At 37.1% G+C, this 14,500-nt stretch overlaps 1 protein-coding gene across 2 annotated transcripts in view; it reads right to left on the reverse strand.

Moving 5' to 3' along the window:
• thrb (thyroid hormone receptor beta) overlaps positions 1-13,001 on the reverse strand; it is an 89,158-nt gene extending 76,157 nt beyond the window's left edge. Inside the window, exon 1 of one of the 2 annotated variants that reach the window (XM_015016749.1) lies at positions 12,897-13,001. The gene's annotated coding sequence lies outside the window, so the exon portion shown is untranslated. The remainder of the gene's footprint in view (positions 1-12,896) is intronic. The other variant, XM_015016753.1, reaches the window with a different exon arrangement.
• Between the last annotated feature and the right edge of the window lie 1,499 nt (positions 13,002-14,500).

Consider the following 14,500-nt stretch of genomic DNA (forward strand, 5'->3'; position numbering starts at 1 on the left):
CATACCATACCATACCATACCATACCATACCATATTATACCATACCACTTCAATTTTTAAACCTCTACAAAATAAAATAAGTTAAAATAAACTACTAAAATAGTTAAAATAGTGCCAGCCTCTCAGGATGTACAAAAGGCTTCAGCAAATAAACATGTTTCAGGACTATTCTTAAATTCAATGAGTCACACTTTTTTATTTGTTAAACAATTTTAAAGCCATTTGTTGCTATTCTTCCTCTTAACAAAAATACGGTATTTGTGTTGGTGTATAACATAATCTCAGTAAGATATGCTGCAGTTTGTGCCTCCAATGATACAAAATCTTAATAAAAACTTTAAGGTGTGTTAATACTTTTACAACTGAATTACAAAAGCTTTTATCATCAATTGGTCAGAAATCAGGGTTCGTCAGTCTATTTATTTTCCTGTAATGCATTGGAAAACAACTAAACTAAAGAGATCTATTTGCAAATAAACAATGCAAAGTGTCCCCTTAAAGTATTTACAGCATGAAATCGCAGCATATAGATGCTATCACAGACATTTATTCAGTAGTAACAGATACCCAGAGCATGTGTTGTATAAAGCTTACACAGCAGATGGTGCATTTAAAACTGGAACAAGCATTATTAACACACATAGCGACACATGAGCAAGTTTCCTTCCAAACACACCAACTGGAAGCTGACAGAATCAGAAGAACTTTGACAGGTGAAATCTTGACCTTAATCCAAAGCTTCAAATCACCATGAAAAATCACTTTTAAGAGGCCTGGAGGGCTTTCTCTGCCTCCACCCACCTGCTCACACACACACTGTGCAGCAGGGGTTTGATGTTTCTCTTCAACCACCTTTGGATAACAGGAAGTTCAGTTCCGCACTTAGACCAGCTGCTTTTACAATGTTCAGATTATTTTAAATCAATAAGCATAATCTCTCAGCTCTTTGTATTTCATTTCACATCATATAGTTTGTGAAATGAAATATCTACACTCTGTTCCTTGCTTGTTCTTGGATTTCTTTAGATGACGTGTTGAACTCTTTCAGCCTACTTCATGTTCTTAGGTAGGTTCTATTTAGTATGCCTAATGAAACTGAACCACATAAAATGTGGTCATATCTTAAAAATTCAGAATTTAACATGGGGTTGATTACTTTTCTAACATAGGTCCAGATTTTGTCTTTTAATAAATGCAAATATATTTGAGAGGGCTGTCTTGTATTTTCTTTGTCTGGTTTTTACTGTTTGTTTAATCAGTCCTTCCAGAAAGGTGTGATGTTGCAATCTCAACTATTAATGCAAATTCACTCAACATTCAAAAATTTTGCTCAGACTTGCAATTTTCACTAGTCATTGCAACTATTTCGCAAATCTGACCAATCACCTTAATGTTTTCTGTTTCCTTCTTTTCCGACCAATCACTGCAACTTGGCTGAATATTGACCAATCCACTTTCCCTTTCTAATTTAACTTCAAGTTTCATGACACCTTACAAACCAAGATGAAAGCGTGTGTAAAACTAAGCTTTTTTTTTTAATAGTAAACGCAAACTAACATTTGTGTTTTGTTTTTTTTCTTTTTTGGGATAACCCTTTTAAGATGTTCTGCAGGATTTGCTCCTACTGTGTTAACAGTTCATGTTTACTTGAATAACCAACATGGGATTCTTCTTTTGCATTGTGACTTCTCCTCAGGATATGATTTGGTTTGTATTGAGATACTTTTTCAAAAAGGTACTTGCACATTAAATATTAACTATGTCAAAATCCTGAGAAAGCATCTGGTGAACATGAGAAGGTTTATTTTTTACGTTTTCCTTCAATGTCCCTTTATGGGCTCCATATGTTATGACAAAAATAAAGCTTAAAAAAATTCACAACATTGACCGCAGCTTTTTGAAACTGATGCTGCAAAATCAGTAATTTTAGGCCACATCAATTCCAAAATAACATTGCAACATCCTAGAGGGACTGGTCTGAAACATTGAAGCAGATAAACCAGGTCAATCCGGAAGAGGTCAAACACAAAGCTATAAATGACACGACTGCAGTATTTTATCAAACAGTAAACTTGTTGATTTTTATCCAAACTAAAATTCCATAATTTTCCAGACAACAATGGACTAACATAGTGTTTGTGAGGCATCTGAATAAACTTAGGTTACTTTAGTGTAAAATAAAATCTAAAATTGTTGGACTTTGTTGTTGCATATAAGATTCTAAAATATTAATGTTAGTTTTTGTTTGCAACTTTAGATGCAGCTTAAGAACCCCAGGTACAAAATATGTCCTAAAATGGCCTTAAAATATTCAGTAAGTCAAAAACCACTAATGAGTAAAATGTAAAATGTAATGTCAAATTAATGAACCCAAAGTAGAATGTATTGTGTTTATTAAGGACTATTAGACTTTAGTCATCTAGAAAATGGAAAAAAGAAAACAGTCTGGAAAATTAACCCCTAAACTGTCATCCCAAAAACACTCACATGCAAGTCAACAGGTCCAGGAGATTTAAAGGGTCCAGCCACATAGTATGATTTTATAGCACAATCATGTTACTATGTTATTTTGTATATATCAAACTTTGGCTTCGTAATTTAACACCTTGAAATTGGGCCTCTGTCTCTTTAAGAAAGTCTTGTCCTTTCCAACACTCTGCCTTCAGGAAGTCATCACAGCATCACTTCTTAAACTTTTAACAGCACTCTGACCAGTGTTCCACTGAGAAGTAGTTTGTATAATGAGCTCAGCAGATGCTCAGTTCCACCAGGTGTTAACCAATTGCAGGTGGCTAGTCTGAAGGTGCTGACAGGAGGAATCGTAGGGGAGGGCTGCTCTGTGAGGCGGAAACTCAGAAGTTTGGAAACTGCAGCTGGGGGGAGGAGCTGCACCTCGAAGACAGAGCTAGGTTTGCCAAGATGTTTTTGCATACCTGAATGGTTGCCATGGAGATTAAAGGATTCCTCAAACATGAATGAAAGAATCAAATCAAAACTCCATGTATGTTTTTACTGAAGGAATAACATCACAATATAACAAAAAAGAGTATTTTACATAATACTGCCCCTTTAAGAGGTTTTAAACAGGTCTCCTCAATTTTTTATCTTTTCAACACCCTGCACTTATTTATGAACATGACTCTGATAAAGTAGGTAAACGACAAAGTTAACATAAAACCCACATCCTGAAACATGACCAGGACAGAAGGCTTTGGATTTTTCAGACCATAACAATTTTACTAGATGGAGCGAGTCAGCTAAAGAGGAGGGAGGGAGGGACGGCAGAGAGACGGTCTATCAGTGAGGATGACAGATGGTGCAGGAAAGCAGAGAGGAAAGGAGAAAATAAATTGGGCAAACTACAGAGTTGAGCTAAACACTATGTAGAGTCCAGAGGGCCTTTTGAAACAGCAGGGTGTTAAACCTCCAGCGCCTGGCAGTGGGACAGAGCAAGGGCCAAGCAGCTCTGAGCGGCACAGCCAAGCCTTACATAACCGGCCACATCGCTCAGCGCTCTCCATGCCGCTCCCCTTAAAGGTAAAGGCACACCGACCGCAAGTCAGGGTGGCTCCATAGCCCTTTAAGAGCTCACTAGCTGCACTATAACTGTTACATGCTCATGCTTATTCCACAATTAGACAACAATAAAACAAGCTCTGTGGTTATAGAGCTGCTGATTTTACAAGCACCAAATAGTTTCTGTGATCCTGCTTAGAACAAAACTTACTAATGATGTTGCTTTAACTGCAGACTGGATGAGAGAGAAGCTTTCCTTTTGCTCTCTATGCTCTGTTGGACAGTAAGCAGAGAAACCAGCTGGAGAATAAGCCGAGCAAAAAAAAAAAGAAATAAAAAAGATTTGTCTACATGGGCGCTATTAAAAAATATTTCTATAATAGCTTTAGCGCTTTTCCAACGTTCAGTCTCTGTGTCCTTTGTATTTCGTCACAAGATGAGTTGAACAGAAAGCACTTTTATTGTTTTGGCAAAAAAAAAAAAAAAAAAAAAACTACGGGAAAAAAATCTAATTTTTCTACAGGGAGCCATGAAGTTTTACAACAAAATTCCACGAAAAAGGAGCATGATTTCCTGTGGAATTCTGTACAGTGGAAAACATTTGGTCCCAGGGCTGTGCTCAGAGAGGAGCACAGCGGTTGTTTTAGGAACCACTCAGTACTGGCTGGGAGCAGAGCAATGCAAGCTGAAACTAAATGATCTCTAGATTGTCTCAACCATCTTTAAAAAGTAAAAAGATTCACTTCAGAATGTTGTGTCAAAAACACTGGCAGCAGTTAAGTTTCTTCTTTTAACATTCAAGTACAGTTCAGATTTAAAACAGCTTCAAAATCACATGGTACTTTCCAGAAAGTATGCAGACCTCAGAAGACGGCTAACCGAACCCTTTATGAGGGTCTGGGTGTGTCTGCAACTGCATTCTGCTCCACTTGTGTTGGGCAGCAGAGGGCGGATTGACTGGTGCCATATAACCAGAACATAACGGGAGGGTGGGCAGAGATTGAACGAAGTCAGTGATGTCATCAGGAACGGATGGAGAACGTTGACGGAAACTTGACATGTCTCTTCATTTACTTTGAGGAAACTTCCAGGGCAAACAGGATAGATATGAGCATTTGTTGCAGAGATTTACAGAGGATGCATTAAGGTTGATGCTGTAGAAACTGCAACAGCAAAAATATGCAGTGAGGTTTGAAAATCAAAACAGCTTTGGATAAAATAACTGTGGGAAAATGCTGAGTCATCTCTTAATGAGATTTTTGTGTCCAAGTAGCCAGAGTATCTAGGAATCTTTTACAATCTTTTACAAGGTTTTGATCTAGATTTCCAAAGGTCTTTTTCGGCTTTTAAGAGCACTCATTTTTAACATGAACCAATAAAAAATGAGAACATTTCAAAATAGAACTATATCTTAGTTAAACCTACTGCAATAAACAATAAGTCAATGAGCTCGATAATAAAAGGAGGGCGATAATAATCGCTTGTTTGCTCTTATGTCTCTCGTTATACCAAGGATGACAAAAAGCTTCACTCCGGTGCCTCGAGTTATTCCTCCCCTCATTTCCTTGGTAACAGCTCAACACACAGGGAGCTAAACACATCAGTTTTTCTTCCCTCGAGCTGAACCAAATACACAGGAGGCTATAACAACAACAACAAAAGTTGAACAATTTCCAACTTTCATATGTCGTGCACATATTGCTAGCTGTGCACATCTCGGCTGGACAAGGCAAAGTGAATGTCGCCTCACCGCGTAAGCAGCGCTGTCTCCCATCACTGACATGGTCTCAAAACGACAATATTATCGTTTATTGCAATAAGTTATGGGGCAATTAATTGCCCAGAAAAATTTGGAATTGTGACAGGCTTAATCTCAATACATTAGAATATCATTAGAAAATCTAATTATTTTCAAGTTTTTACCTCAGTTCATTTTTATAATTCTTGTACAGCTTGTAAGAAAGACATGGCTGAACTCTGCTTTCTAAGTTGTATCTGAGATAATCACTTGAAATTGTCGAGCAAAATTTGTTGTTAGGAAAGGCCTAGGCTGCCCCAGTGTAAACAAGTTTTCTCCACTTCTCAGAGACAACAAGGGCTTTGAGAAAAGCCTCCACTCCTCACTAGAGCACCAAAGCAGCAACATGTTTCGACTAACTCCATCTTCCTAAGGTGTGAAAATATGCTCTCAGAGTTTGTCTTCATGCAGATGGATCTGACAGCTTTAGTTTGCAGTGTATCAGGCTGTTGACATGGCTACTGGCATTATGAATGTAAGAAAAATAATTTACAGAGGCTATAAGACCAAACACATTCACATAAATATTTGACCAGCCTCTTTAGCACTGTATTCCTGTTCTTACCCTTTACATCTGTGTGGCATCAAGTCTTTCAAAGATAATAAAATCTTTTTTCCCCTCAGCTGACCTTTACCCTCCCACATAGTAGCTCAGCCAGAGGCAGAGAAGCGAAAATGGAGTTTTTCTTACTGCTTCTTTCTCTACATCACCATGAATAATTTAATCCCATCTAATCCTAAGAGCCTTTCTCAGCTTCACCTGAAGGAGAAAAACAGAGCATGTACCACTCTGACTGCCAGAAGGTCCATAAGCTGCTCATACTCAACCACAAACCCGGTCCGAAATAACACGATCACATCAGGCCACACAGCTAGTGGGTTAAGCCCACATACAGCTTTAGGCACACTGAATTTGCTGATTCAGCTTACCTTGATTTAGCAAGTAACAGAAAATAGAAAAAAGATAGTTTGTGAAAATTACAAGAAATGACAGAAAATATCTACAAGGTTCTTATAAAAGCATCAATTTGTGAAAAAACTCAGGAACACACAGGGCTTTATGGTATAACCAAATAGATAAAACGTTCCAAATAGATCGGCTCCAGAAAAGTCATACTGATCCTCTCTGAGGTAGTAATTTTTATTTATGGTTTTTATGCCATATCTAGAAATTACTACATAATTTGTTTTCTTTGATTTCATCAAATTCAAAGAAAATGGCAATGTTAAGTTTACATAGAACTTTTAAAAATAGATTAAAACTGCAACAGAGTGCTGCACAAAGACAATAATACAATAAATTGACAAAAAGAAAATAAAACTAAAACATCACAACAGAAAAGGTACTGTGTCAGGCCGTAATTAAATGTGAATGGACAGAAATAAGTTTTAAGAAGCGATTTAAAATGACCCAGACTGAGGACAGATCTAGTCTGGAAAGGTAACTTATTCCAGAGAATAGTCAGCAACAGAGAAAGCCTTTGCTCTTTAAGATGAGTCTGACTTAACTTAAGCTGAACAACCTATTAATACCTGTATAGATTTTTTTTTAGCACTTTTAGGGGCATATAAATCTGATCGTTATCCACAAAGCAACTAAACAAAATGTTGAATTTCCTAAAAATCTGATCAAAAGGCAATACAGTTATACAACTAGGACCTAAAATTGAGTCTTGGGGGACTCCATACTTTAAAGGTGTGGCCCTAAAACAGTGATCAAGATGGACTAAGAAAGTTCTGTTTTCTGAATTTGATTTAAACCATTCCAAACGCATCGCTCAGATCTAAAAGTAATAAAACAGCAAAATTGCCAGAGTCAACCTTTAAAAAGAGGATCAGTATACTCGAAGCAAAGCTGTTTTAGTACTATGAGCACCTTTAAACCCACACTTAAATTTCTCAGTTTTGTTATAATCTATTAAAAAGGATTCAACTGAATAAAAGTTAACTTTTCGAGAACCTCAAAGACAGAAAGTTTAGATATGGGCCTAAAATTTTCTAATAGACTTGAATCTAGATTGTTTTTTTAAGAAGGTGTTTAATTAACCACAGCATGTCTGAGAATTGATGGGACACAACCTGAGTGAAGTGAGGCATTTATCATCATTAAGATGTAAGGACCAAAAGTGACAAAAATGTCTTTTATCAAAAGGGTAGGAAGACAGCTTAAAGAATAATTTGATGGCTGTAGATGTTTAATTACAGAGGTCAGTTCTGCAAGTGAAACTGACTCAAAATGATTCAGAGTTGTGGCATTTCATGAGGATCTAAATTTAACAGAGAATTTGAGCCTCTAAAGACGATAATTTTCTCAGTAAAAAACGTAGAGAAAGCCTCACAAATTTCTAAAGAGGCTAAAGGACCAGATTTAGTCAAATGATTTAGAGTACTTAGAGCATATATTGTTAAAGTGGAAAATAAGAGCTTCAACATAAAGATTTCTATTACTAGGGAATATAACATTATCAAGGATTACATTTAGTTGGGGGGCAGTGGCAGAACTTATAATATGTGTTGTATGTGTGATGCATTACTGTGTCAGCTGTTAGGATCCAGTGTTTCTGTTATAAAACAATGAAGAGCAGGATCCAGAAATGCAGGATAGTTGATAACTGAACAAGGAGCAGGTGCGGATGTAGCGGTAGTTGAACTGATAAGATGGGATAAATAGCTACTTGAACATGCAGGGAACATGGGAAACAAGGAAACAGAAATGTAAACAAACCAGATTAACAATCCAACACAAGAAATTATCAAGATTCAGACCAAAAAACAACAAGAGAACATGGAAGCTACAGGTTTGCAAAATAAATCAAGAAGATACAGAGAACCATAACTAAAGGCTGAACCAAAATACGAAAACAGAAACACCATAGTACTACAAGGAATCTTAAAGTTAAGGAAGGAACTGAATAGGAAAAGCAAAACAGACCAAAGTCCCAAAGTTCATGACAGTTTTTGTGTTTACCTTCTACAGCTTCTATCTGATATTTGAGCTGGTGTTTTTTGGTGTGTCTTTCAGGGTTCTTTAAGAACAGTCATTACATGACACCCAGTACTGTAAACAGGAATCATTTAATAGAGTTTCCAGACAGATTGTAATGTATTTATTTTAAACCTAAATCAGAAGCTAGAAAAGAGTGCTTTCTCCAACAAAATGTTGTGTCTGGGTAGTGATCCCTGAACGTTGGTCTGATGTTTTAATGCTTGGCTCATATGTGTGCTATCGTACTGTGTCAACTGTTTTCAGTGTGTTTCTCTGTGTGTGGCAGGTCATCTTTGGGTCTTGTCCTTGTTTGGCCTCTCTGTGGTCTGACTATAGTGCAGAGAAATGTGTACATGTGTTAGATCAGAAGTTCTGACTTGTTTTTGCAGATAAATTCACCAGACCACTGTTTCGGAGCTGAGCTTAAAGAAAACATCTACTATTGGATTATGGGAAGGACAGCTGCAAAGTTTGTTGCTTTTGATGTTGAAAAAGGGTCAGAGTCTGGCTTGCTGTTCACAGCTCTAAGAAATAACCATTTAGTATGTTGTTGGACAGATTTTTAAGTATCAGTATATAGAACAGAAGTCTTCAAATTCAAGCCTTGAGGGCTGGTTCCCTGCAGCTTTTACATCTGTCTCTACTTCAAAACACCTGAGTGTTAATGACACAAAGGTCATTAACAAGACTCTGCACTGACGGGGTGATTCAGTCTTTTGCTTCAGATGTGTTGGACCAGGGACACATCTAAAAGCTGCAGGAAATTGGCCCTTCAGGTCTAGATGTGAAGACCCCTGATATAATCTATACTCACAGGTTTGTTTTAGTTGTATTTACCCAGAATGCCATGGGCTGTAGTCTGCTTCCTGCTTTTGGAGCGGTCTATGGTCCACTCGGCATTTGCAAAAGAATTCGTACCCCACCACAGTTCATGAGCAGAGACCAAGATGCGAAGGTGGACCAGAGTTCATTTCTGCACTCACACCTCCCCAAACAAACAGGACTATCTCGGCAAACAAACTGGAGTTTAATAAAAGCAGACTCAACATGCCTGGTGTGAATGCACCTTTAATTTAGTGGGAGTTTAATGCCTTTACTGCTGGATGAAAAAATATTCAATTGAAAATAAGGTGTTAGATATAAAATTATTATAACCGTACTAATATCATAGTGACAATAGGAAAAAGAATGTTGTTTAACTTATTAAATAAAAGTAACTAAATCCTGTTATGCATTTGTTCACTGTGAAAGGAAAACACATTTCTAGGCAAGGTGTACTCGCATCAAAATATTCATTGAAATGCTCCAGCTGAATAAGCCTCAATCAGTGGCATCCACTTTCACTCCTCAAGAAGAAGTAGAAAAGTCTTCCATCTCCTAACAGCCATTACAGCCAGGCCTGGATATGACTTGTTTGTGTCACTAATGTGAGCTTCCCAGCATGAAGCCCACATTAGTGGCGCATTCAGCAGAAACAGCTTAATGTGCAAATAAGGAGAAAAAGTTATTATTTCCTTTCTGACCTTCAACGTTTACTGACACAATCGCTGTAGATAAGCAAACATACCGGGCTTTGAATGTTCCACAGTCATAATTTATCCAGCAGTTTCTCACTGCTACCACCAACTCCAAAACGATCCCATAAAGAGCAGAACATAATTTTTTTCATGAAGTGGCCAACCCCAATCTGGGTAGAGTGCATCACCCTCCAGCATCGTATGCACTATGAACTTCAAGACCTGAAGACCTAGAGCCTGCCGCCTGGCCTGACGACAAAAATGCTTTAAAAACAAAGTTTTCATTAGAAACATCACTAAATCTGAACATAGGACAATGGGTTTACAGCGTTTGGACGAGTGTGTTTACAACGTTTGCAAAGCTCAACAAAGTGCAGTCTTTCAGCACCACACACACACAAATAAACATGTTTAATTCAAATCCATTTAAATGCAGCTCAAATGAATCCAATTAAGAACTGATTTAGTCCACCAACAATGCAAAGCAATCCAATTAAACAAGTTCATGATAATACAATTCAATTACATTCATCTCCATTTAAGCCAGTTACATTTGATCCCAATTCTGTGTCAGTTTCATTCAAAGTCCATTAGAACAGTACCGAGTCAGAGCAAAGCAACAAGTCGGATGGCAAGTGACAAGCAATTCATGTTCAGATGGTACCCAGGTTGCCGTAGCAACCTGAGGCTTCAGGGATGACAACAAACTCTTAACGTACAATGTGTGATAACTGAATGTACACACAATTTTTCATAGGAAATAATAGTAAAATTAACAAAATGTTGCTTACCTGTAAAGGTGTCAGTGGGTTAATATCCCGTCACATAGGAGAGAAAAAGAAAGGCACATAATTAATTTATGGCTATTAAGACAACAGAACAGTTTACTTTGACAGGACTTTTACATTTCTGTAGAAACAGCGTATTGTCAGTCTGGTGAGATCATTTGTGCTTTTTTATCTAAGCCCCTCACACGGTTCTTAAAAGATTCATGACAATGTTGCTTCAGCGTTGAGGAGTGTGAATAGTGAAGGGAGTGAATCAGCAGAGAGAGATACCATAAGTTCCCTCATCAAGCTCAAAAATTTTCCTATTCACCCAGTTTACACAAACTATGACAGACACAAGAGTCCATGTGCCCCCCTACCTGCCCATCCCCACCCTTGGCCCACTCTGGTCCAGACCCCATCAGTGACAGTGGAGAATCTCCTGGGATGAAGTGAAACTGAAGCAGCCGTTAACTGTTTCCAGTCGCTAACCTGAAAACGACTCCAGGAATGGAGTAGTTCCACATGCTGGGCAGACGCTTTTAACAATGTCCCTTTTTGGAGGGTGGCTTTAAGAAGGGAATGGATAATAATTTACATCATATTTATCTGTTTTCATTTTTACTTGACTTGCAATGATAATAGTGCACGATCAGGCTAGCTGGAATAAAATTAAATAATGATAAAACAGATATAGCGTGGATCCCAGGTCAGTGTTTGCGGAATTTTCTGATTCCAAATTATTCACAGAGAACTTATCTATTTGAAGATTTTTTGGTAGTTAATATCTAAAACATCAGAAAGCAAATCCAGCTTGGAATGATGAAATACCTAGGTGCATGCTGGGAATGCCATTTATATTAGTTAATGTGGATGTTAGGTTCTACTGAATGTATTAATGCATATTCATGTAAATGGTTTGGCAAAATGTTTACCTGAATATTTAGTGGTTTAATTTAATGCCAGGACTATTTGACAAGTCCTGGCATTAAAGGCCCAAGAAGGCATGGGCCTGTTACTGGTATCAAAGTTTTTTCCATTGCAGTTCTGATGCTTTGAAATTCTTTTTCATAAGATGTCAAAGAAAAAAAAATTCTTCAGCCAAAAGAAGGCTTATTGGATTTTGTCTCACTCACATACACAAATTAGATCAAGCTTAAGGAAAAATAATAAAATTATCACCGGTTTGGAAATATTAGGTTTTATGGAAACTAATGGCTTACCACGTTTTCTAACTCTCATTAAGGTAACACTGTTTTCAAAGCAGCGCTGGCAAGGGACAAGCAGCAAGTCTGTTAAGAGCTTCACATACATTTCAAAGTCTGTGTTCAGTCCCTTTGGACCTTAATGCAGTCTTTGTGTCCTTGTTGTCCCTGAGAGAAAAATGATCCTCCTCATTGGATTGTTTTAAAACAAGCATTGATGATGTTCTTCTGGTTCCTGCCTTTTTTTTCTGCTGCGTGTTTGGCTCCACATTCTGAGTGAGGTTATTACTGTTCCTGTCCACACACAGACAGATGCTCACAAAGCTTAATGTGGCATATTATCAGTATTACTTCTATATATTTATCTCTTTTCTAGGGATTCACCCATTCACTTTTTTCACTTGTGATACTGATACAGATATCTGAGATCTAGTAGCATAGATACTGATATGATGTAGAAAAAACAGATGAACTGACTTAAATATTTATTTTTTTAGACACAGACATAAATGTACTGAATTGCTCTGATTTGATAATTCTGCACCAGGACAGAACACTGAAATCCACCAATAGCTTCACAAGCTTAGTCAAATTTGTAAAAACAACACCTTTAATTTGTTCAGTCGGTGAAATTAGGAGCATAACAGCCGATGTGATAAACTAACAAAGAAAATAGGTAACACTTTATTTGAAGGGGCATGCATAGGGCTGACATGACACAACAAGTTATAAACAACTTGTTATGAATATGAAGTAATCTTCATAAATGTTTACGACTGTTGTAATAAAATGCCATTTGTTAAATAATTACACTTTTTATGCAAAGCAGACACCTAATGGAAGTTTTAGTGCAACTCTGCATTAAAACTGTCATTATTTACAGAATAACACTTCATAACAACAGTCACTGACATTCATGTTCATGAGTGTTGTATCATGTTTATGACAAAGCATAGAGTTAAACTAAACAGATCTGTCCTTATGATTGAGTATTATCACTGATACCCGATCCAATGGTTTTTGTTTTATATCAGGACAGAAACAGATATTAATATCGGATCGGAGCATCTCCACTTTTCTCAGATGCATTTCTGAAATATGTCAGACCTGCATGTTGTGCCCCTTGCAGACTCTGCCTCAGAATCCAGAGACGTAACAACCGGTCCTGTCCTCTAGCTCAGCACAGCACAGTGAGGTTACAGCTGCAGCATTAGATTCTGCTGACTGATCAATGAGGTAAGAATAGAGTTATTCTTATTTATAGTTACTCTTATTATTATATAATAACAATATTGCAATGCTGTAATAATAATAAAATTATTATTAAAGAGTCAACATCTTAGATTATTTTAGCAGAAGTAGGTATAAATAGCTGTTGAAAATGTTAGAAATACAATCATAACAGATTTGTTTCCTTTTAATTTGTTCTGTAAATATGATGGTGTGTATTTTTCCTCAACATTATCATATCAAATCTCATACCGGCCTGTGCCTTGGACGGGAATCTTTGCATGGAATGGATACATAAGAATTTCTGATAACTAATTTTATTCCAACTCTGGCTCACAATGCTGTGACAGAAATTACTGTAGTTACAAGTTAGTATTTACAATCTTGACTTTTATATAGTTCAACTAAATAAAAGAGGTTTTATTTTGGTAAAAGTGTTTGGTTCCAAACCTTTTGAAACACATGATTGAGATCACATCAAGAGTTGTGGGACGTCAGATGAACAAGAAGCAAAGGTGTGGATTTTAGGAGATTTAACAACTATTAGAATAAATTATAAGAAATACATTATTCTTCTTGCAAGCACAGCAGCAAAAAAATGTATTTTGAAAAATTGGAAATCTGAAAAATCGCCATCAATAAGACAATGGATTGATGAGTTGGTGTCTTACTGTAAACCGGAAAAGATTCTTTATAATGCGAGAGGAAAACAAGCAGCATTTGGGGCAATATGGGGCCCCTTCATCGAAATGTTATCATGTATGGATGTGACTGGCCGGGATGTGGAATGACTCCTTTTTGGATTAGCTCAAACATAAGCTGGCAGTACTATGGTTGTGTAATCATATTAGTTGGACCTGTACTATCCTGTAAGTGAGAGACGTAGGGGGTGGGGGGTTGGTGGGTTGAGGTGGATGGGGAGAAAGAAAAAATAAATAATGACTGATTTATTGACACTTTAATAGGCATGACCAGTTGTGTTGAATAGTTGTCAGGTTATTTTGAGGTTTTGCTATTGTGTTTGTTTTTCACCAACTGTTTCTTAATAATATACCAAATATAATTGTTTGTCATGCATTTGAAAATGAACAGAAATAAAGCTGTTTAAAAAAAGTGTTTGGTTCCCTTAGGGAATAGATCCAGCTCTTGTCATTGGTTGAGTCTCTTGGGGATAAAACAGGCTCATGTTTATACTATTCAAAGATGAGGCAGGGAGAGAGGGAGGTTTGGGGGTGAAAAGTGCAAACAGATCTACTCCCGCTTTTTGAACAAATACAGCTTTATTTCCGTATCCTCATGTTAATTCCAATAGGCAAGCTAGAGAACAGTTGGTGCCAAGAGCAACAACAATTCTGGAAGAGTCATTTAGCTGTTTGTCTTTGTAATTACCTTGCGATAATAGTCAAAGTGTTTTCATTAGGTGTTTTCATTAAGAGTGATTGATCTTCACTCTTGTTGAGTGAAGATTATTCTTCACTCAA

This window comes from Poecilia latipinna, unplaced genomic scaffold, assembly GCF_001443285.1.
Source record: "Poecilia latipinna isolate Pla-1442-1.1 unplaced genomic scaffold, P_latipinna-1.0 Scaffold2058, whole genome shotgun sequence".
Classification (NCBI taxonomy): Eukaryota; Metazoa; Chordata; class Actinopteri; order Cyprinodontiformes; family Poeciliidae; genus Poecilia; species Poecilia latipinna.